Consider the following 22,913-nt stretch of genomic DNA (forward strand, 5'->3'; position numbering starts at 1 on the left):
ATATATATATATATATATATATAATGAATATACATAGAATATGTATAATATATATATATATTCTGAGTACCGAATCTCACAAAGTGGGTTAAAGTCAAAGAAAAAACAACAGCATAATGAGACTTTCTGATATATTTTGCAAATGAATGTTTGAAGTTTGTCGTTTCTGGAACTTCTCTGATTAATCACTGTATGCAGTGGCTGCCTCCAATCTGATGTGTGAATTACTGATACTGGCAACTTCGGATGAGATAGTCATCAACATACACCAAGATATTTATAACAGAACATGATGACATCAGTTTGACGCACGGGCAGCAATGTCTGACAACCTTTGTTGAGTTCTTCTTGTTAATCATGCTGAAAAATCTTTCAATTGGTCTCATAATGCCATGCAATGTGACAGCTCCATTCAAAGGCCAAAAGAGGGTCCAGGAAACCAATTACAATAAATATTATACTTAAAAAAATCAACAGTGATTTAGAGGCGAAAATGTAATTAAAGAAACTGCATGGGGGATTCAATTCCTTTCTCATATGTTTAGTGTCATATCCAATCCGCATCTAATCAAATTAAACTTGAGCTGCCAACTGCACCTCCTCGAATGGGCAAAACAGCGGTGTCTCCTTTTAAAAGAAAACGGCTCGTTGACAAGAACCTGTAGCCCCACTGAATTGGTAATTAATTGTTGTGTGGCGGGCACTGTGGTGAGTTCTGGCGGCTGGACCATTAGGCCACAGCTGTCAGTGTTTATTAGCTGAGGAGACGCTAAGTGAAGAGAAAATGTAATAGCTCCATGGAAATCAGATCCCCCATACCCTTTACACGAGAAGGGCCTATTATTAGCCACAGGGCGCCTGATTAGCCGTCTGAGCATCTGAGAGGAGTAACACGAAAAAAGGAGAGCACTGAGGAGTGGGAAGCCCTGCTCTGCTGTGTCTCTGCTCTGTCTGTGGATCTGTTTATTCTCCATGGACAGCCCCACACCGTGAGGGACATTCCAGCTCAGGGGGAAGAGAGGAGAGGCCATGTTAAGACCCAACATGGAAGATTACACTGAGGCTCCTGACTGGATGGGAGGCATGGGAGGGGCGGAGGGGGTGAGGAGGCGGAGTGTTAGCACAATGTTCCAGTAAAGTGCATTATTCATCACGAGAAAGGGACAATTGTTTTTGCATTAATGTCATATCACGAGGAAAATCCTCATACTGTCTGTCTTGACCTCAGGTGCGCAATAACCCAAAATGGCAGACCATAAATAGCTGTGTCGGATGAACGCCACATTCCCACGTATTCATCTTGATCTAATCGCAGGGTCGGTGACAAACGGCCAGAGTCAGACTCTCGTTGGCCAATCCACTTATGTGAATGCCTTCAGTTCTGCCACAGAGCACCCAGCACGGCTCCAGCACTGGGCTCCTGCTTCGCCTCCTCACATTCTTGGAATGTGTGACACATAGGAAGACAAATATGTCCCTCTAATGCAGGGGGGGGGTGGAGTGGCACTCTATCAGTGTCTGGGTATTTATGCTTGATATAAATACCCAGAGACTGACAGGAAACCAAGTTGGAGGCCCATCCTGTTGAGCACGGAGAGAGAGCTGGGTGTCAGAATGACAGAGTAACGTTAGAGCAATGGAGCTCTGAGTAGTTTCATCTCTCTTTCCCTCGCTATCATTTGTCATCAGAGTCGGTTGCACGACAAAAATAAATATGTTAATTAGCTGCAACCTTGATTGGTGGGAGGGGGATAAAGGGGCGGAGGGTGAGAGGGGAACAGAGTGCCACTATGCTGCGTGCGTCTGAGTACTACAGAATCTAGTCGTTACATTGATAAACTGCAGGGTGCTATCGCAGTCCAAATTGCTATGCCTTTGGGTCATTATTTTATGCCTGTTTGCAGTATGTTTATTTTCATGTTCACGTCCATGTTCATACAGTATAGTACACTTTTAGAAAGGTCGTAGCCTCTGGCTGTTGCTCGTTCTGCCTCTGCTGGGAGTTTAAGTAGATCCAGAGACATACATTTAGACACATGAATCCCTTTGACACGACTATCACAATGAAAGGCCACAGCGTTGTTTATTTGAGTGTGCTTTCTGAATCTAGACCCCAGCATGTTGCTGATTGGAGAGTGATGTGTTGGAGCAATTATGTACTTCTAACAGTATTTTACCTTTAAGGTTTCAATGCGTGTATGGCTGTATATATGTAGTGTTTTTCTTTTGTTTCAAACTATTTGTGTTATACTCAGAAGTATACAGATTCTAGGTACAGTATATATGAGTAGAGAAAAAAGATGATAAAGCCATGGAAGAACCAAGACATTGATCATCTGGCTTGTTTCATTCAAAAGTCCACATTTGCAATTTCCTTTCTTCCAATTCACTGATCTCTTTGATCGCTTTTGTTCTCAAGTATGCTTGTCAATAAAAGAGGCCTGATGATTTACTTTTTACAATAGCGAGGCAACAAGGGCCAATTGGATATCACAGCGTCATTCAAATTGCAGGGAGAGTATTTCAATTGTTATGCTCTCTTGAGCTTTTTTTAATTAAAGATTGCCAATCAAGGTACTGTCACCCCAAGGAGTTCCCATTCCTTAGTAGTCAGTCGAAGATAAAGTCAACACGGCAGATTGCAGGAAAAGTGGTCAAATGAAATTGAAAACATTGAGCACATAGACTGCAGTCAATGACTATAGTCCATAATGATTTAAGCCAATTCATTGAAAAGTGATACGTGTCTAATCATCACACACATGACAACACTGTCTTCAATGCCTTGTTTAACTAAGAAATTGCCTTGTTGAGATCAGAAAATGTTCATTAATATTCAGTATCATAAATGCAGGTTTCTCTCGTAGTCGTTAGAGCACATCACTAGGTTAGGCCTGGTTCTCTCTAGGTCTGCTGTTCGTCCTTTGCCATCTTTGCAGACGCGCCAGTCAGATTGTCAGTAGCAGAAAGACAGCTAATTAGTGGTGTAATGACTTGTCATGGCGTGACGGGGGGCTTCTCTCCTCTCTCCTGCTCAGAGAGTGGCCATGAGAGCTCTATTAGGGATGTGTAAAGAAGTCGAACCTTACAAGTCCTTTCATCCTGCGTGCACTGCCTGCTAAGTACAGCCCCGCATCTAGAGTGCGGAGGAGGCAGGGTGTGTTGTGTATGGATGGGAGATAGAGGAGTTAGCTATCACAGTCATTGACATTGGGGAAATGAACTTGGGAAAATCACTTCTGTGGCCAGATACTTTGAAGTTCCCTACTGTTTTTAATTGCTGTAATACTGCGTGCAAAGCACTGTCTTGAGACCAGATATATTCATTATGCACCAACGTAGGTTTGTAGCTTTTCATTACGTTGTGTTACTGCGTTGTCTGTGATTTTTTTTGTTGTCTTTATTATATATCAATTAAAAACTGATTCCAGTCTATTATCTATCAGTTGAACTAGTATGAAGATATTGTCATGGGGGTTCACAAACATCACTCATGAAAGATGTGCCAATGTCTAAATCTGCCCCTACCACCCACTCTGCATCCCTTTTCTCTTTAACACACACCCACCATTTCTCTACCTCTCAGTTTGTGTTACCGGGGGTGGGGGTGGTCTACGACAATCAGGCTCATCGCCAGGGTCACTCACCGTCCCCAGGTCCCCTTGCTGCAGAGTAAATCTCTCCCAATTTGACAAACATCCTACCGGTCTCACTCTCTCCTGTGACTGAAAACAGGAAATGTAATTAAATTAATGTACCTCTGTCTGTCGCCCTGTGGGAACAGAATCAGCACGTTGGGCATTGTTCCAGAGAGTGGGTGGGTATTAAACCAAATGCATTGTTTCCAGTGAATGGGCACTGGGCATGGGCTGGTCTCGGGGTCAAAGATAAACATCAGATAGGCTGTAGATGTACAGTGGATAAAAAAAATCTACACACCCCTGTTAAAATGCCAGGTTCTTGTAAAGTAAAAGAAGGATAAATCATGTCAGAACTTTTTCCACCTTTAATGTGACTTATAATGTGAACAATTCAATTGAAAAACAAACTGAAAACTTCGAGGTGGAAAAATTTAAAATGTAAAACTCACAATAACCTGGTTGCATAAGTGTGCACACCCTTAAACTAATACTTTGTTGAAGCACCTTTATTACAGCACTCAGTCTTTTTGGATAGTAGTCTATTAGCATGGCACATCTTGACGTGGCAATATTTACCCACTCTTCTTTGCAAAAGCGCTCCAAACCTGTCAGACTGCAAGGACATCTCCTATGCACACCCCCTTCAGATCACCCCACAGATGTCAATTGGATTCAGGTCTGGGCTCTGGCTGGGCCATTCCAAAACATGAATCTTCTTCTGGTGAAGCCATGCTTTTGTGGATTTGGATGTGTGCTTTGGGTCGTTGCTGTGCTGAACTTCCTTTTCATCTTCATCTTTCTAACGGACGCCTAAATGTTTTGTGCCAAAATTGCCTGATATTTGGAACTGTTAATAATTCCCTCCACCCTGACTATGGCCCCGGTTCCAGCTAAAGAAAAACAACCCCAAAGCAGGATGCTGCCACCACCATGCTTCACTGTGGGTATGGTGTTCTTTTTGGAATTAAGGCCAAAAAGTTCAACCTTGGTTTCATCAGACCATAACACATCTTCCCATGTGCTTTTGTGGACTTCACCCGGACTTGAATGTTTTCATGGAAAGAAAAGGCTTCGGTCTTGCCACCCTACCCCATAGCCCATTCATATGAAGAATACAGGAGATGGTTTTCACATGTAGCACACAGCCAGTACTTGCCAAAAATTCCTGCAGTTCCTTTAATGTTGCTGTAGGCCTCTTGGAAGCCTCCCTGACGAGTTTTCTTCTCGTCTTTTCATCAATTTTAGAGGGACGTCCAGTTCTTGGTAATGTCTCTGTGCCATATTTTCTCAACTTGATGATGACTGTCTTCACAGTGTTACATGGTATATCTAATGCTTTGGAAATTATTTTGTACCCTTCTGACTGATATCTTTCAACAATGAGATCCCTCTGATGCTTTGATCCCTCTGCGGACCATGGCTTCTGCTCTGAAATGCAACTAAGAAAATATCAGGAAAATCCTACTAGAACAGCTGAAGTTTATTTGTGATTAATCAGAGTCACTTTAAATGATGGCAGGTGTGTAATGACTTTGATTTAATGACTTCGAGTTGGAATGTGATTGGTTAATTCTGAACACAGCCACATCCCCAGTTATAAGAGGGTGTGCACACTAATGCAGGTTATTGTAAGGTTTTTATTTTTCATTTTTCCCCCTTGAAGATTTATTTTAGTTTTTCAATTGAATTGTTCACATTATTGGTCACATTAAAAGTGGAAAAAGTCTGTCTGTGTCTCATTCTTTTACATCACAAGAACCTGGCATTTTCACAGGGGTGTGTATACTTTTTATATCCACTGTATTAACAGCCACCCCACAGTATGAGAGTCTGGGAGCATGGTTACATCACAGCACAGTTCAGGGTGGAGCAGGTGACCCGACAGTGCAGTACAGGGTGGAGCAGGTGACCTGACAGTGCAGTACAGCAGTCGATTGTGCCGCTCCGACAGCTCGCTTTGAAAGGATGACATGCGAAATGAAAATGTCAAGCCTTTTGCACAGTTTGTTTCACAACACATTTATGCCTATCACAGGTGTTCTTTTAAAATGCAAATGCCGACCGTTTTTAGTGTTGAAAGCTGCAGAAGAGGCTCTTTGTGCCTAGCCGAGTCATGAATAAACCCCTTATTGAAATTGCATGATACCTTTTGCCTCGCATTTGTAGCACTAGGAAGTCATCACAAGACTCGTCAAAGACCCCCTTTTAGCTTTCATCCAGACTAATTTTGTGCTCCCTGATGAATCCACTGAGCACTGGTCCCTCACGTTTCCTACCACTTCATGCTCCTGTTCCTGCTATGGAATATCAGCTTCAAAGTGTTGTGCTCCTAAATATAAGCAGTAGCAGCAACCAAAATGAATAACAGTGACCCGCTTCAATCCAGGTCAAGAACTGGTATACAGTAGGAAGGCTGGACCCAAAACACATTAGTGTGGAGTGTAGCAGACTTATCCAGTTATCAGTGTGTGAAGTGAGCACATTGCTCGAGATGAGGAGCATGCGTGCCCTTTTAAGGCCTAATGTTGACGACCTTTGTGCGAGCTCTGAGGAGACAGATTTAGAGAACAGCATGACATGTACAGTACAAACAGTAGCCACGGGCAACATACTAAATACACAAAGCGTCCTCATACCAACCTTTACAGAATGTCTGGTTAAATGTTTTAAGTAGTTTAACTACTGTAACAAGCCCATGTATTACTTATAGGTTTGAATTAATTGAAATTAGTCAGAGGCTTGTGTGCGTTTTGACATTTAATATTTAACCATGCATTTACATCTCACTCAAGAAGTAAGTCAATAGGCTACGAAATAAAATTTGCCTTATTTTACATCATCGTTTGCATAATGTTTTAGGTCACAGTGGTATGTACTAACTGGCAAGCTGAGAGTGGGTTGTGGGCTTGAGGAATATGTGCTCAAAACCACTTTACAAGCCCCTTTTCAGTTTCCACTGTCCATATATCTTTTCATAGGCTACATAAGGTAACCTATATGCAATATATTTCACTGTACAAAGCTGAATAATAACAGTAGGCTTCTTGACATTTCCTTCCTCCTCCTCAATTACCCTCAAATCTCACATGCAATGTATCGTGTGCTAAGGAACTCATCCAGCTCCCGGTAGAATGAACAAGTCTCTCTCCCATTACCACTCAATTCATTTTTGTCACAGCTCTGGCAGTGTACCTCGTATCTCAATACATATGGGGGTTTTTTGGGAGGGAGTGGGACCCAACCACAGGAATTCTGAGCTTCAGCCATGTTCTTTGTTTAAGGTGACCAGACAGACAGGACTATAGTCCATGACTTTTGACCATTCTTCACTGAAGTCCTCACTGCCCCACAAAAGTCCCTAGTTAGTGCTGAGAAAAGGTCTTCAAGATAAACTGTGGCTGATTATGTCAAAAATCAGATGTTGTAGTCTAATCAGAATTGCCTATCACATTTTGAATGTCACTGAAGGAGTCTCACCTTCTTCCGCAGCCTTTTTATGAGCAAATGTTGTCAATGAAACAATACATTTCAACAACAGCATCAAAAAACATGCCCATGCCCAGAATGTGAAACAACATTGATTCCTAAACGAAGGTGAATTTGATTATAGTAGACATAAGCCTAGTTTTAAAGAAATACTTTTGTCCTCCGTTTTCACTTCACTTTATCTTCTGGTCACTTTATCTATATTTTTTTTTTATAAGTAGTGTGGACATTCACCAATTACAACTTTTATAAGGCAGATAAGACAGAAATTAAATGTATTATATTATATTTGCAAATACAGACCAAAAGACACTAACACAAGATCAGTAAAAGTCTGTCTGAGGTACAGTTAACAAAACTCATTTTTTATAAGTAAGAAGGTGTGACAACATCTCACAATATAACTGATGTTTCATCAATACATGTTTATCTGGTCTAAACCAGTTTAGTTTATTCCTCTTATCAGTTTTGCTCTCCACCCCAGGTTTTAACCAAATTTAAGTTGCCCTCTTGCATTTTACAAATACCTCTTAACTTCAATTGTCCATCCATGTCCCTCCTAATTATGAGACCATTGACATATCTTGCATTCTTCCTACTTATCTTGCATATTGACATAATTTGCATTTGTCTAAAAACAGGCTTGGTACCTTTCTAATCAGAACGAATTAATACATCTGCTCAATACATATTTATAACTGTAGCCTTCATGATACATTGTTCTTCAAACTACAATATTCAGAGGTTGGGTTGCCTCCAAAAAGTAGCCTGTGCTACCTTGTAAGGTAGTGTCTCAACAATGGGACCAATATATATTTTTTTTAAAAAGGCCTTAATATAGAACAGTTGCAGTGTACTAAGAAAAAGTTCGTAATACACCTTCAGTAATAGTGTAATTGTAGTATTACACAACGATTACTCACCAGAAATTATTTTGGGTGTATGAAAACACGTATCCTCCAGTGCAGAATTTCTGTTGTTCAAAAGAAGGTGCACCAACTCCTTTTGTTAAATGGAAAAGCGGCTTCTGTCCTCACTTCCATCAGTCTCACTAAAACACGTGATTATCTCTCCTCAAGCGAGGAATGGCAGATGGCGGCAAGCGAAGTCCCTCAGTCATTTTCTACTTTCTAAAATTCTACACAGTTCACTCAATTTCTAATAAAAAACAAGCATTGAAAATTCTAGGGAATCATCGTGCCAGCAAATACGTTTTTTAAATGTAAATATAGATTTTGTAAGCTGGTGAACAAAAAGGTGAAAGTAAAGCTGAGTTGAATGTGCTGTTGCTGTAATTCAGCTAATGTCCACAAGATGGGAGCGAATCCGGCATATCCTCTTTAAAGTCACCAACTAATCAGTTATGCACAACATGCTTGACGAATGACCTTCTATGTTGTTGAAGTAAGGCTTGGTTGTCTTTGTACTTTAACATCTGGAGTTCTGAAGTGGCAGCTTACTTTAAGAAAAGGCAGACATAGCTTTGATGGGGAAGTGTCAGGTACAGTGCTGCCAGCACAAATGTATTTCCATTTATCATATCTGACATCTCTTGTGTCGATTTTTGCGTTTGATATTCATATTTTAAGTTGAGAGGTTGTGTGTTTTTCTATTCCCGTCAGACTTTATGTATTATGTTTCAGTTGTACACATTTAATATATTACAACACGTCATGTTGTTTACGTAGCATTGATTTAAGTAAGTATCACCAAACATGTTATGAACTCTCCTTTTTTGGTCAGGCAGTTCCCATATACAGTATGACTCCTGGGGGTCCAATGGTAGGCACCAGATTACGATGCCAAGATTTACATAATCATTTCCTTTGCGATTTCGTAGCATCCACTGGGGCGACAGGAGCCCTGATAACCATGTACTACTCACAGATAGGGCATTGTGGATGGGGACAGAGGAAGGGATTCAAACCCAAGCTTTGCCACAATCCCAGTACCAGGCACTCAATTTGTTCTTTTCTGTTTTAATCCAGCCTTAAACCCTTGCCTTAACCACCAGAACGAATGCCTAAACTAGTCCTTCGAGTTGAGTTTTGGGTTCATTTTTCACAGTTTACTGACAGCTAATGCATGTCAGAGCAACACAATCTACAAACAGCACTACGGTGCCTAATTAATATGACCCCAGAGAGGAGGTCTTTGTTGCTGCAGTTATGCACAGGGACAGCATTTTCCTTGGTGACTGAGTTGCTTTCAGCACGCGGCAGGCACCATATCAAAGTGAAAAAACCTTAATGCTACACCAATCTCTTCCAAAACCAAAGGATATTGAGTGAAATTGGATTTTTATTAAGTTGAAATCCCTGGCCGACCCCTAGGAGGTTCATGATGTGATTGTGAAGATGAAGATTATGTATTCACAGTCTTTGACCTAATTCTTAAAAGTCCTTGACCCAATGCGTTCAGAATGTCACCTCTGAACTTCAAGCAGCCACATAATAGTGCCCAAGTCTTCATTTTAGATTGCCAGAAGGAATTACTAGCTAAGTCCACCCTTCTCTGGAGTCAGGATAGTTAGAAGGTTAATTCATACAGAGCTGCATTGCCCCATTCCCTCTCTCTCCTGTCTCTTCCGCTGTCAGACCTTTACTTCAGACACATATTTCCATGACATTAGTCTCTGTAGAGTCAACCTGAGGTCCAAGAGTTTCCAAGTACTTATTTGTTGGTGCCCGTAAGTGCAATCTGACCATGCCCCTGTCTTTTCACACCTCTAATCGGAGCGGATTTGCCCTAAAGTTATGTTTTTTTTTTGTTTTTCTGGTCCACCAACTTTCCGGTTGTTGCATTAACTAACATTAATGCATAGACTGGACATACTGGATACTAATGGAGGTCGGATGCTTGTAGAACTTCTAGTGGTCAGACCTGAGAAAGCTGTCAGTTAAAACCCACTGTTTGCCAACGGGATGACTTTGCCCTCATCCACTGCAGGCCTAAAGCTATGCTGAGTTTATGTCCTGGGCTCTCTCTTGTAATGATGATACAACAGTGACGTGACGCAATTGAAAGTGACCCACTCTGTGTCAAGATATATACCTTTTAATGATTCTTCATTTTTTTTATCTGGGTAGTCATGCTGTTAATATAGCCCAAAAGGCTGTGAAGGTAATTAACCTGGGCACAAATTGAAGATTAGGTTGAATCTAATTTAATCTTTTTTTAACGATGGTCATGATCCCTGTCATTTTGAAGTTACCCATCAAGTACTTGTTAATTAGATATCTGTCAAGATCGCCCTCAATACAGAGACAGTACCTGGCTTTCTTTAAGAGCCATACTGGAGCGCTGGAATGACAATTTCCACGCATCTTCATTTAACAGATAGGAGGAATGGCTTCAAACCATGGCAGCTTCATTTCCTGTTCTAACGGATATTAGGTTTATCAATTCCCAGGGATGACACCATAACTCTAGATTTGCTTCCTATCCTAAAATAATTGCGGGATGTTTTTTTTTTTCTTTTTATGTTCTGGCACCATGACTTGGGCATAGGAAACCTTTGTGGAGGTTGAAAAACGGATGTAAAATTGGCATCTCTTGGCATCCATCTGTCTATGTGACTCTGCGTGGAGCTGATCTGTTGTGGACTCCCGGTCTGAAGCCTCCAGGTGGTTACTGTATGTTCAGTGGGTGCCCTTCCTCTGGCCTTTCTGTGACTCCCTGATCTGACCAGGTATGTGCGAGTGGGGTCAGGGGTGGGGGGGGGGGGGTTGTGATGGCGCAGCTGAGGATGAGGTCCTGAGCACCACAGCGGGCAGCAAGTACAGCTGCAGTTTCCTGTGCAGATGGTGCCTCTGCCACTCAGATGTTTGCTTCCTGGCTGCCTAGGAGGCTGTTTACTGCCACCGCTCCCAAGCTCTCTGCGCGTATGCCACGGTCAGACGGCGCGAGAACACAAACCAAATGTACAAGGAAATCTGAAAACCCATGCGAAACGCTTCTGTTGTCCCATTTTGTCAACGGCAAATGCTTCTCACCGGCCAGGTCCCATTGAAGCACTGCTGAACGCGGTCGGGTGGCTCTGTCTGAGTAGTGTGTTTAATTAGAGATGTGCCCTTTCTAAGCCATGCTCGTCCAGATCAATGCTGTCTCACCCCAGGTTGACCCGAATCGGCCGCGCCGGCCGTGTTTGTCTGATGACTGCGCTGCCTAATGTCACAGCGCTGTGTTCCGTCTGGGTGTCCTGACTGAGGTGGACCTGGCTGGAAACCCTCGGCCCAGTATACGACATCATCCATGTGACCTGACCTGTGGCATCCCAACATGGCAATGTGAGGACCCTGTTTATGAGGCGTTTAACCGTTGACATTAAAAGGGGCGAGATTCGTGCAGCAGGACTGTGTCGCCGTCATCCAGGGGACTTCCTCATTGTGGCGAGGTGCCGCTAAACACTAAATGTTTCATCCCAGGGTGTGTTACAGCCAGTTGTGACTGAGAGGCTTCGAGAAGTTCTAGCCACCTTCGAATGCAAGTCTGGTGCCTTCAACCTCACCTGACATTGTCGCGCAAGCGTTTCCGCCGGTGTTCTGATTCCGCTTCCTTCCTGGTTGAGGGGACTGTGTGAGAAACAGAACGTCTCCGCGTATTTTTCAGAGGATATCTGAATCTTTCTCGCTCCTGAGAGTTATGGGGGTTGATGTGATAACACAAGGTTGTAACTCATAATTGGACGTCACGAGATTAGGAGAAAAAATTATAAATAGAATAATGCTGTGGTACTACATTTCTTTCTGTCTTTCTCTCTCTCTCTCTCCCTCAAAGTGTTAAAGCATGAAGATGTGCAACTTTTAACTTGTAAGCCCGTCACCAGGGGACTCTGCACCACTACACCACATCTGCAGCACCAGGCAGGCCTATAGTCATCTGACAAAACTCCCTGAGTATCTCCCACTGTTTGGCAGCCTCTCCTAACACTCTCCAGAGGAACGTTTGCAAAACAGCAGAATTAATGCTTTAAGTTATCGTTGTTGGGCAAAATCAATTTACTTCCGCCGAAACCCTCTGTAGTAACATATCCGGGAACTGTTGGCTCAACATTAGATTATACATCCAACTATAAAAGAATATGAAAGTCCTCTCTCACTCTTCCTCCCTCCCTCCCCCCCTCCCCTTTTCTCCCTGCTCACTCCCCAATTCCTCCCTCTTTCCCTCTCTCAGGCATTTATTTCTCTTCTTCTCGCTGGCTCTCATTTCATCAGACATTTTTACACTGGGATATTATGGTCTCACCAATTATTCAAATATGGTATCACAGCAGCTTGAATCCCAGCCATTTGCACTTTGGGAGGAAATTATCTTTTAGGGGAAGTGCTTTGCAAAATGTGTCCATTTAATCTTCAACCAAGGTTTATTTCACATTATTTCATATATTAATACCTCCAATACAGTATATTTCTGTTGAAAATGTTAGGATGGTATAATATGTATTACCTGTCTGGGATAATTAATCTTGCTCATTACAGGATGCTGTATTCCGTAGATGGGATGGCTTCATCCAGCAACTCGGAACTTAAAAGCCTTTTTCCAGGGAAAAGAATGTGAAGGGGTTCAGTTTATAAACTGATTATGTGAACAAACACCTCCTAATGCAGGAGAGGATTTGCCCTTTTAATTACTCGTCTTGATCTTTCTTCAGGTTTATAGATCCCCTACTTTTTTTCTGCCTCTGTGTTGGAACAATTATGCTAATGAGGCACGTGAGTGGTGAATGGTCTTTATTAATTCCCCCCGCTGTCTGTCTGTCTATCTCTGCCCGTCTCTGTCTCTCAGCCTGCCTGTCTCTGTCTGCTTCTATCTGTCTGTCTGTGGAACTGTCTTCTAAGGTGTGAATTACAGGGACATTAATGAGACAATCGCCCTCCAATTACAGCAAAGGTTTTGTAATGATAATTTAATAACCCACTATTTGTTTAATATCCTGTGGTATTTTCTTATAGTGGTAATGAGGAATATAAACATTTACAAATACAACAAATTTACATTAGGGTTTAAACCTTTTATTTCTACGTAGCCGGTTGCACTTGTCAGTTTTTCACCTGCTTGTCTGCTGCAAGACAAGGGTGATTAGCACGATATCAGACCCTGCAAATGCGACACAAGCCCCAACCAATTTGTTCTCCAGTTCAAGTGTTGAGCAGAGGCTGGTTGTACAGCCTTGTGTTTTGGTTCTACAAAGCATTGTCCATCAATAACATTCAATAATCACTTAATTGGATTCATTCTTGCGCCATATACAATCGATTATCAGTTCTAAAGATGTAGTTTTCTTCTTAACGCTTATGCTGCCTCGTAGAGAGTTGCTGGCCAGAGCCAGTCTCCAGCACCACTGCCGGAGGATTGTGTATTAATCCTGCTGTAGAATTAATTGCGGCCAACAGGTCAAACGAACGACTGAAATGAACAAGTCCCTCTGGAAAAACTCTATGAAAAACTGCATCAGAGTCCAGCAGAGTGCCTGGGTACAGCACTTAGCTGTGGTGTTTTGGCAAAATACCACAAACCCCCCAAGATTCTTTATTGCTGTTAGAAACTGTCAGATAAAACTCATTGCATGACTGGTGGTGTTAATGCCACATTTAAATCTTATACTTGTTTTTGTAACAAAACATTTCTTAAAAAAAAAAAAAGAAGATATTCAAAACTGGGGAACACTCACACAATGTGTGTAATTCAAAATGTAATATGTGCTTGCTTTCTCATCGTAGTATTAGTAAGAAGTTCTCTTAGAAATGATGTGCGATTGGGACTTAAGCAGATGTGGATTTCAGTATGCCAAATCCTGCAGAATTGATTAAGGGGTCCGAGCGTGTGAACGGAGGAGAGACTAATGCTGCTGGGATAGATCTATTGCACTGAGCAGTATTGCTGCTGGCTGCTTTCATGTTTGTCTTTGGGCGCTATCAGCTAATCAATAGCCCTAAGTGAACAGATGCACAACCCTCTGCCTGTTAAGGGAGGGACCAACACAACATTGTACTGCCATGATGTATGAATTATTTTACTCATCTCTTTCAACCCTCTCATCTTGAACAAGAGCTACAAACCACAACTGTTAGGATTTTTTTTTCCCCCAGCATTCTTTTAAGTCTGCCCTAAAGTATATGTACAGAATTCATGTTGAATATATACTAAGTGCAGTGAGTTCCATTCTGTTAAAGTGCTTCTGTAACTGGGTTATGGCACAGAGAAAAAAAAAACATTGACAGGGTTTTTTCTCGATTTTGGTCGTGTTTACCTGAGGTACTAGTTGGGTCCCTCTGGACCCCCCTCTGGTCCCCTTGTCCTATTGTCAGACGGCAGCCAGATAAGAAGCCACTGCTGTCAGCCGTTTCGAGTAACATGTCTGTCTGCTTGGGCATGAATCCAGTGACTCTAGACTGACTCAGATGGTCATTCAGGTGCCTCATGGCCATCTGGGGGCTTAGAGTTAAGAGGACTAAGTGGTTCTCCGGGGCATGTCCGCTCTCTCTCCACATGCCTGCATTACCAACCTCATCTCCAGGGTAGACGTAACGTAGCCAACTTACTGTAGATCTGGGACATTCCATTTAGAATGTATTGCGTTACGTCAGGTTACTTTACATTAATTGACCGATGGAAAAGCAGTCCTACAATTTTTGGAATTTGCAAAAAGTAAAATATTGTAACAACCGGCCACGGTCTGTGCCATGCCTGTCGTTACATCTCTATAATCTGTTGTAGTTTCTCTGTTTCTTTGATCAGATTAGTCTCGTTAGTCTATTGCTTCCACCTGTATCTAGTTTGCCCCCTCGTCACGTCCCCACTGAAGTTCCTCCCGCCCTTCTTTGTCTGTCATTGTTGCTGTTGCTTGTTTCAGGTGACGTCTGTTTCTCATGTTCCCGGGTTTACCTGGATTAAACAAACTTTATGCGAAGAACCTCTGCGCCTGTGTCCTGTGCCCTTACAACGTCACAGAATGACAGACCAGAAGGACAGGGCTACCGGAGTGGTTCGGCGAGGGGCCCCTGCTGCCAACCCAGTTCCCGTCCCTGCACCCAGTCTCTGTCCTGAGGCGGGGCCCACCGCCTCCTCCTGGTCCTGACCCTAATCCAGCTCCTCCTCCTGGTCCTGACCCTAATCCAGCTCCTGCGCCTGTGTCCTCCACTCTTGTAATGTGACAGATATGACAAAGAAAATGTAAAACAAAGTATGGCCTGTTACAAACTAGCTAAATGCGTGATGTTATAAGGGTTGGGAATTACAGTTAGGGATGGGTAGTCAGGTTTCAGTAAGTTATTCATTCCTAATAGATTAGGTAATGGTTAAGGTTTAGGGAACGGCTTAGTATGCATTTCATGATTTTTGGCCACAGTAAAAGTGTAGCAAAATGGGTCCCAGGGAAAATGTAGTATGCAAGTAACATTAATGAACAGGGGACCTTTTGGGGCACACCTACTTATTACTGATCTAAGTGGCCCAGTTGATATCACACAGCCCTCCTCCTCCATATCTCTATCCAGGCCAAGTGGCCTTTTATTTTAATCACAGCTAATTAAAGATGAAAAAGTCCCTTTTGATTAGTTTGAAAAGACAATCCATGCGCCAGGGGTAAAGCAAAGCAACTGGGATTGGAAAGGTAGTGACAGACTGACAGAACTGTCAGCCCAGAGCGAGGCAAGAATGTGGTGAGGTAGAGCTTCTTATCATGCCCTTCTGATAGATCCAGGCCAATTAGGACTGTTGATTCGCCACTTCACCACCGTCAAACGCAGGCAAGGTCATCCCTGACGTGACACCGCCTTACCTGGGCTGTGAGACTGGAGGACAAGCTAGTCCAACCCCCTGTGTTGCTATAATACCAATATCCCCTCATGCTGTACACCTGCCCCCAATCACAGGCACTCAGTTGCTATGGAGCCTTTTTTTATTTCATTAAATACCACTCCATCCTGCAGTAGACCACCCACCACATAGAGTCAAAGTGAAACTGTCGGAATCTAAGGGCAGCAAATGGTATCGAGGCATTTAATTGCATGTGCAGTAGTGGTAGGTTTTTGTCTGGGAAATGGCTGAAAATGGCAGCCTGTAAATCATGTCAGATTACAGTGCACCGCAGGGCATGTACAGCGTGGTGGTTATATACTCACAAATCATTCATCTCCCTCAACAAGCTGCCATTTTACTGACTATATTCCAAAGAATGGAGATAAAACGTGCAGTTAAACTGTCCTTAGATCCCTACCATGAAAATGTTACTCATGTGCAAAGAGATACTGCACGCCACCATAGATATCAAACTCATACAACAATTGTATTGCATTAAAGTTTGCACTGAGCGATTAAACGGTCCGTCTTCATTTACTGTGTATTGCAGCCATGGCCACTGAATTGGAGGTCAATATCTCATCATTATATCGACAGCACTGAGAATACAGATTGCAGTCATCAACGCATTGTATGAATGAGTCATTGTAGGGGCATTGGTGCTATTAGTGGGTCGCTAGCTGTGTTCAGGAGGATAAAAACCGGAATTTGGTCAGTCATTGATGAATTGCAATTTTCTGACTGATCTTCAAATGTTGAGTTATTATTTATGTTCCAAGGTGATTTGTTGACCTGATGGGTCTAGTGGACTGCATTTTGACCCAAATGTGACCTAGTTTGACCCACCAACACCAGGAGAATTGATTTTCAAGTCATGAAAAAAATGAATCGTCTATGGATTCATGTGAACTGTACAAAATGATAATCAACTCAGTGCATCTCCACAAAAAAAACGGGTTGATTTACTTATTCTGTTTGCCATCACTCAAAAACCAGGCCCAAAATGAGTACTAAAAACCTTCAAATCTGCCAGTTTCGTGCATTTCATTTTAAGACATTATATAGAAAACTCACTGCAAAAGAAATGCTCAGCATATGGGGCATCGAACAGTGTGACTGTGCAGACTGTACCACAAAAGAAAATATTGCTCATCATTTATGAGCCTGCTAAAGTTAGCGACAAATGGATGAGCATTATCCATTCTTCTAATATGGTTAAAGCATGAACTGGAATTTGGAACTGGAAGTGAACATAGCTAATTAACAAAATCTGGGTAGATCTAGCTTGGTACATTGTACACTTCTAGTCTGTGTATAATTCTGCCCATTGTATTTTTGGGTTATGTTCGGTTTATACTCAGCTCTGTCTTGGGAATGTGTATGTGACTCTTTATTCCAGAATTTCACAGGACCAGTAGTTGGGGGAAGATATGGGTCGAAGACGTAATCCTCAGTTTCTTTGTTCTTACATGCAGCTGCGCTTACATTTTTAATGAAACAAAAGTGTCAGGCTTTTTTATGCTTGTTGTGGGGGCTCACTTTCTGGTCTGGTGAACTTTTGTGGCAATATCAGTGGTGGTGAACTTTGTGACAATATCAGTAGTGTCTGAAGTTAGAGTTTTCAGTTTATAGTGCAACTACCCTGGTTGAAATGTGGTCTTTATTAAGGGTGGAGCTTGATTCCCATGTGTGGCCAATAAAGAAAAAGTATGAAAAATGTATGCACTTACTACTGCAAGTCGCTCTGAATAAGTGTGTCCACCTAATGACTTAGATCTTGTAGGAAGTGTCCTGTCACTCTACATTTTAGTCATGTACAGTAGCACACATTTATCCAGAGTGAGTTTACAGGAACAGTTAGCTTGCTCTTGGACAGAATGACAGATTTTTCACCTTGCTGGCTCAGGAGTTCAATCTAGCAATCCTTCAGTCACTGGTCAGATACTCTAACCACTAGGCAATGTATGATTTCATTTTTGTAGACTAGACCCAAAATTGAGAGATTTTTTTTATCACTTTAGTCATTGCTATTATAGATCATACAAAAAGTCTTGCATCATTTCTAATCTCTCCATTTTGATTTTGTCTTTTTGAAAAAACTGCAAGATATGTTTTTAAGAATTGACACTGTAATCTTTAACCAGACTTTCACAGAACCTTGATTGACACACTTTCCCCAAAAATGATTTGTAGTATGTTTTGGCAATGACCTGTAGTTTTTCTCCAGTTGCAGAGGGACTGCAAAGTGTTTCTTCACAATAGCCCCGGAGACTCACAGATTACATTTTGAGCGTTCTCCAAAAAGAGGAGCATTTACTTTTCACTAACAAAGTATAGTCTGCAAATTGACTTATTTGGATGTATTTACTTACCTTGAAAGGAACCAATGGATGGACAGGACTGCGACCCACTTTTTACACAGATGAGAATTCATTGACCATACGAACAATAGGATATATCTCAGTTAAAACATGTAGAAGAAAACAATTCATGTAATTATATGTAAATGCAGATTTCTTAAAGAACAATTGAATACAATTTGGCTTGTTCTTGTTGTTATGATGGCAAATGTCTTTGACATTTCCTCTCAGGATTCTCAGGCATGCAGGAGCTAGTAGCCTGAAAGGATTCTTAGACGACCACAGGTCAAACCTGAAAGCAGGTCAATACACAGAATACATTCACCCAATAACAGTCCACAAGCAAGGTAAATGAGCTTTTATACCGGTTGTCAGTTTGGTTGCCTGACTGATGTTGTGCTCAATCACCTCATTTAGCAGTCACTCCACTCGAACTGTAATGTTATTAGATGTATCCCAAATACACGCGACACCCGGCATCCTGATATAGGCAATTGCTTAACAAGCTTCCTGATTCAATCACTGGCTGAGTATTCCTCGGGTGCCTCTCTCTTTTTACCATCCTTGCATCAACACTGGATTTCAAAACATACTACATTTACCAAAACCATGATGGGGTGCCTGCCTCTTTCCTGCCCAACTAGGCAATTTTTAATGGCACTGTGTGTGGAAAAAATGTGCATGAGCGAGTTGATAAATGTCTTATTATAGAAATGTTTTTTGGGGCAAAATGTTAATTTGGGTGGAACATTTTGGAAAATAATTTGGAAAGCTGACTGAAGGGATTTCTCTTCTTTGGATACACTGGTCGTTATTTCCAAGGTCATTCATTGAATGGGGATGTTTACACCGTACTAGGCTTTGTTTCTGGCAGATACAGTACATGATACAGTACATTGTGACTACGGGACCTGTTTTTGCTCATTAGCAACGCTTTACACGAGGCAGGAATTATACAAAAACTCCACAAAGCAACTTTAACTGAGGCACTGTGACGACGTTAATTGCACTTTCACCCTTCCACCCTTTCTTTTTCTCTCTCTCTCTCTGCATGACTTGCCATTGGAAATGATGCTCGGCAGTTACGGTTTTATTGGAACACATGGGCATTCTGACCCATTGTGACAAGAGAAGCAACGTTCTCACACTCTAGTGACTGGAAGATTTGTGTGACAGGGCTAAACTACTACTACTATAGGGTTCTACAAATATACACATTAGCATTTTCCTTTATGCTTGATAAGTCAATTCTGAGGCAATATGTTTCTCATTTTGTGAGCAAATGTCACATCTGTAACATCAGAGTGGCTGAGTTCAGGGTTTTGGCATTGGAGCTCTTTATCTATTTCCCTAAAGTCAGAGGAACTCATACAGTAGATGCAGTAATAATGAAGTGTGGATGGCAGAGAAACCTTGTTATGCTTTTTTCGTGTCATGTCTACGTATTGCAGGGAAATGTCAACGTTTCGGCCTTCTGGCCTTTCTCAAGACAAAAGTTGCAATGCCTTTTCATGCAGGGCCAGTATATGCAAGTAATGAGGCACATCAAATGTAGTTGGAAGCTCCCACCTGCATGTCATTAGAAATGTAAAATGACCTACTGTCGGCCAGGTATGGCTCCAAAAAATATAAATGCACTGTAGATGATAGATATATTACAACAGTTTGACGTGAAAAAACAATATATTATTATATATTTTATTTTGTTCTCAAACAGTAGATAGCATTTTATTTCTCTGTTTACTTTGAAGGAGATTGCCATCTACCATAAAACATTGTTCATGCTTATAATGACCCATGTAGAACTCTTCCACTAATCTATCTGACTAACTAACGCATTAAACAGATATACTTTTTGTTTTTTACACAATATTCCATCATATTTCGTTACTTTAAGTTTTCCTTTAAATGGATGACTTTTAGTCATTGTATTAGGATCCCACTGTCTATTTTAGAGTATAAATAATTAATTACAGTATGTTATAGCTAATCAGTAAAGGCTTTGAGGATATTTTTCTAGAATAGATAACCCAGCAGATTCTGTAATTATTATGTGTGGTGTTCTACAATAATTGGTTAGGGCCTCGAGGATTTGTTGCACATGTTCCTGTTCTGTTAGGGATATTGAAATCAACAGCCTCATCTTAGTGTGTTAGAATTGCTCCATTTGAAAACGTTCCAAGGCACAACGCCCAGCTTTCATCATTTATTATTGGCCGTTAACAGGGCTGGGTGCTCTGCAGGGCTCCATTCTCCTAACCTGGTTGCAAAATATCTAGAGGTGGAATAAGAGGCTCTGCCAGTTAGCTAAGGTGATTAGGAAGAGGTGTTAAGGATCATATTGGGGCGTTGTAATTTCCAGTGTGTTTCGGCACATTCTTAATTCAAAGATCACATTTCAGATATCTGTCCTTTGCTTTGATGACGGTAGAGGTAATCAAATATTGCCAATATATATCCATAGCATCGACATTATTTCCTCATTGTTTATTTTTCTGGGTGAAGTGTGTGAACGTTTCTTCCCACACATTTACACGTCACAATGGACAGAGATCGTTTGGATTTGTTGGCAGCAGCAGCACGTCTTGGCAGCGTATTCATTCTTCAGTATTGTACTTTGTTCTACTTTGCAACACCTACCATCTTATCCACAATAACACCATGGTGCTTTGGCTACGGAGCGGCAAGGGAAGCATCCCCTCCCTAACAGCAAGCCCAATCACTCTAATCCCTACTGAAGCTCTTTCTGCAACCTCTGCTCCCTTGGCCATTCCGCCCTATGAGAGGGCAGCTCTTGCTCAGCCCAGGCAAAGCTCTTCTCAGTCCTGCTATCCAATTGGTGGAGTCGGTTAGGACAGGAGAGACTTCTGTCCTTCAGGTCTTGGTCGCATTGGAAGACGATGGTCATCCACAGCTGACATCCTCCTCCTCTGTAAGTCGTCTGGATCATCAAACCTCCATCTTTATTGATGATTAATTACTGGCGCAGATTTATTTTTCCTCTACTGTTATTTTACAGACAAAGTAAGAGACGTCTCCATAATGTTGGAAGTAACTAATCATGTGCCAGGGATGTGATGGGTTCACTTCTGTCATCTTCTTTCACTGGCTTCATTCTTTCTCTCTTCTCTTTTAAAAGCCCTTTAATATTTCTTCTAATGGCAGCCTGAGGCTTACTTACAAATGGCACCCTTTTCTCTAGGTATGGCACTACTTTTGTCTACATCGCTGCGGGTTCCGAATCAGTGCAAGGATTAGAATGCCATTTGGAACACAACTTTAAAGAATTCTTTACGGCCTTTGTCAGTAAAGCTGGGGAGAGGTCAAAGGGACCTTTCTGAAATATTAGCATTTAATCAGCTCATCTGGAGGTACAGGAGATGTGGGAGAAATTGAAGTGGCTTTGTCGGCCAGTAGAGAGTGGCAGAAATACAGAGGAATTGTTCTGGGACAAAACCAGGGAACCTTCTCCCAGAAACATCAAAGCATGCCACAGGCCCTGTGGAGGATAAAAGCTATTTTCTTTTTGTCTATTTTCTCCTTCCAATACACCATTCAATATGACAATGGCACATATTGAAATATTCCCTCATTCTCTGTTGGAAGCGGACGGAGGCCTCACATGGTTATTTCACAGTGCAGGGTGAGAGAGGCGGGGTTTTGTGTTGTAGGGTTGTTTATGGTCAGGATTGTCTTTAACGGCAGGTTCCAGATAGCTGCACATATCATCAGTCTCCAGCCTTCTCTCTGAGCTGTCAGCTCAACAGCACAAAGTCATGTTGAGTCTGATGTTTATCCAAATGGCTTGACGTGTGAACGCTTTTACTACCTTGTAAGACCTTCGGAGCCATGTGCAAAGACTAACCTGCCACACCTCATTTGCCCATACCTCTGTGAAGATGGGTAGAGGGAACACACTCGCTCACACACACACACACGTAGCCACCCACTCTGCGGCCAAAAACAAAGTTACAAAATCCAAAGTGATGCTTATCCAAACAGCCTGAGGGGTGGGGGAGGGTGGGGGAGGGTGGGGGAGGGTGGGGGAGGGTGTGAATGAAAGAGGGGGGGCAGAGGGGATGGGGTGTTCCGTGACACACGCCAAGAGAGTCTGAGAGATGTTGTAGGCTGACGGAGATGCTTAACGTTTTATGAGCAATGCTTCTTCCTTTTATCTTTGGGAAGTGGTTCGTTCTTCTCCGGCGGTTGTGGCCGCGTGTTTGTTTTTCCTTGTGTATTTCTTCGTCTTTGGGACTGTCACAGTAATCCTGACTCCTGATGGTGCTGCCATGTCGTCACAGCTGACACACACCGACCAGGGATTAGTGTGGTTTGTCCTATACCTGGTGTCGGAAACCAACCCATGGCCTAGTTTAGCCCTGTGTTTTCCTAGAGACCCCTGGCTGGTTGGATGCGGCTGATTTTATTTTCTCTTTACGCCGGGGGGTGGGGTGGGGGCGGGGGGGTTGGCTAGCCTGCATTCAATAAACAAAACATTACAGGACTGCTTTTCCACCTGATCACACACCCAGTCTGAAGCTGCTGAACCATCACCGTGTATGGCCAGGAGGCGTGTTATCCGGGTGGCTGTTTCAGTTGGTTTTAGATGACAGTGGAATTTTGG

General features: G+C 42.2%; 1 protein-coding gene across 7 annotated transcripts in view; it reads left to right on the forward strand.

The window, feature by feature from the left end:
• Positions 1-22,913, forward strand: part of il1rapl2 (interleukin 1 receptor accessory protein-like 2) — a 245,846-nt gene that overhangs the window by 203,276 nt on the left and 19,657 nt on the right. The window lies entirely within an intron of this gene.

Source organism: Esox lucius, chromosome 4 (assembly GCF_011004845.1).
Source record: "Esox lucius isolate fEsoLuc1 chromosome 4, fEsoLuc1.pri, whole genome shotgun sequence".
Taxonomy (NCBI): domain Eukaryota; kingdom Metazoa; phylum Chordata; class Actinopteri; order Esociformes; family Esocidae; genus Esox; species Esox lucius.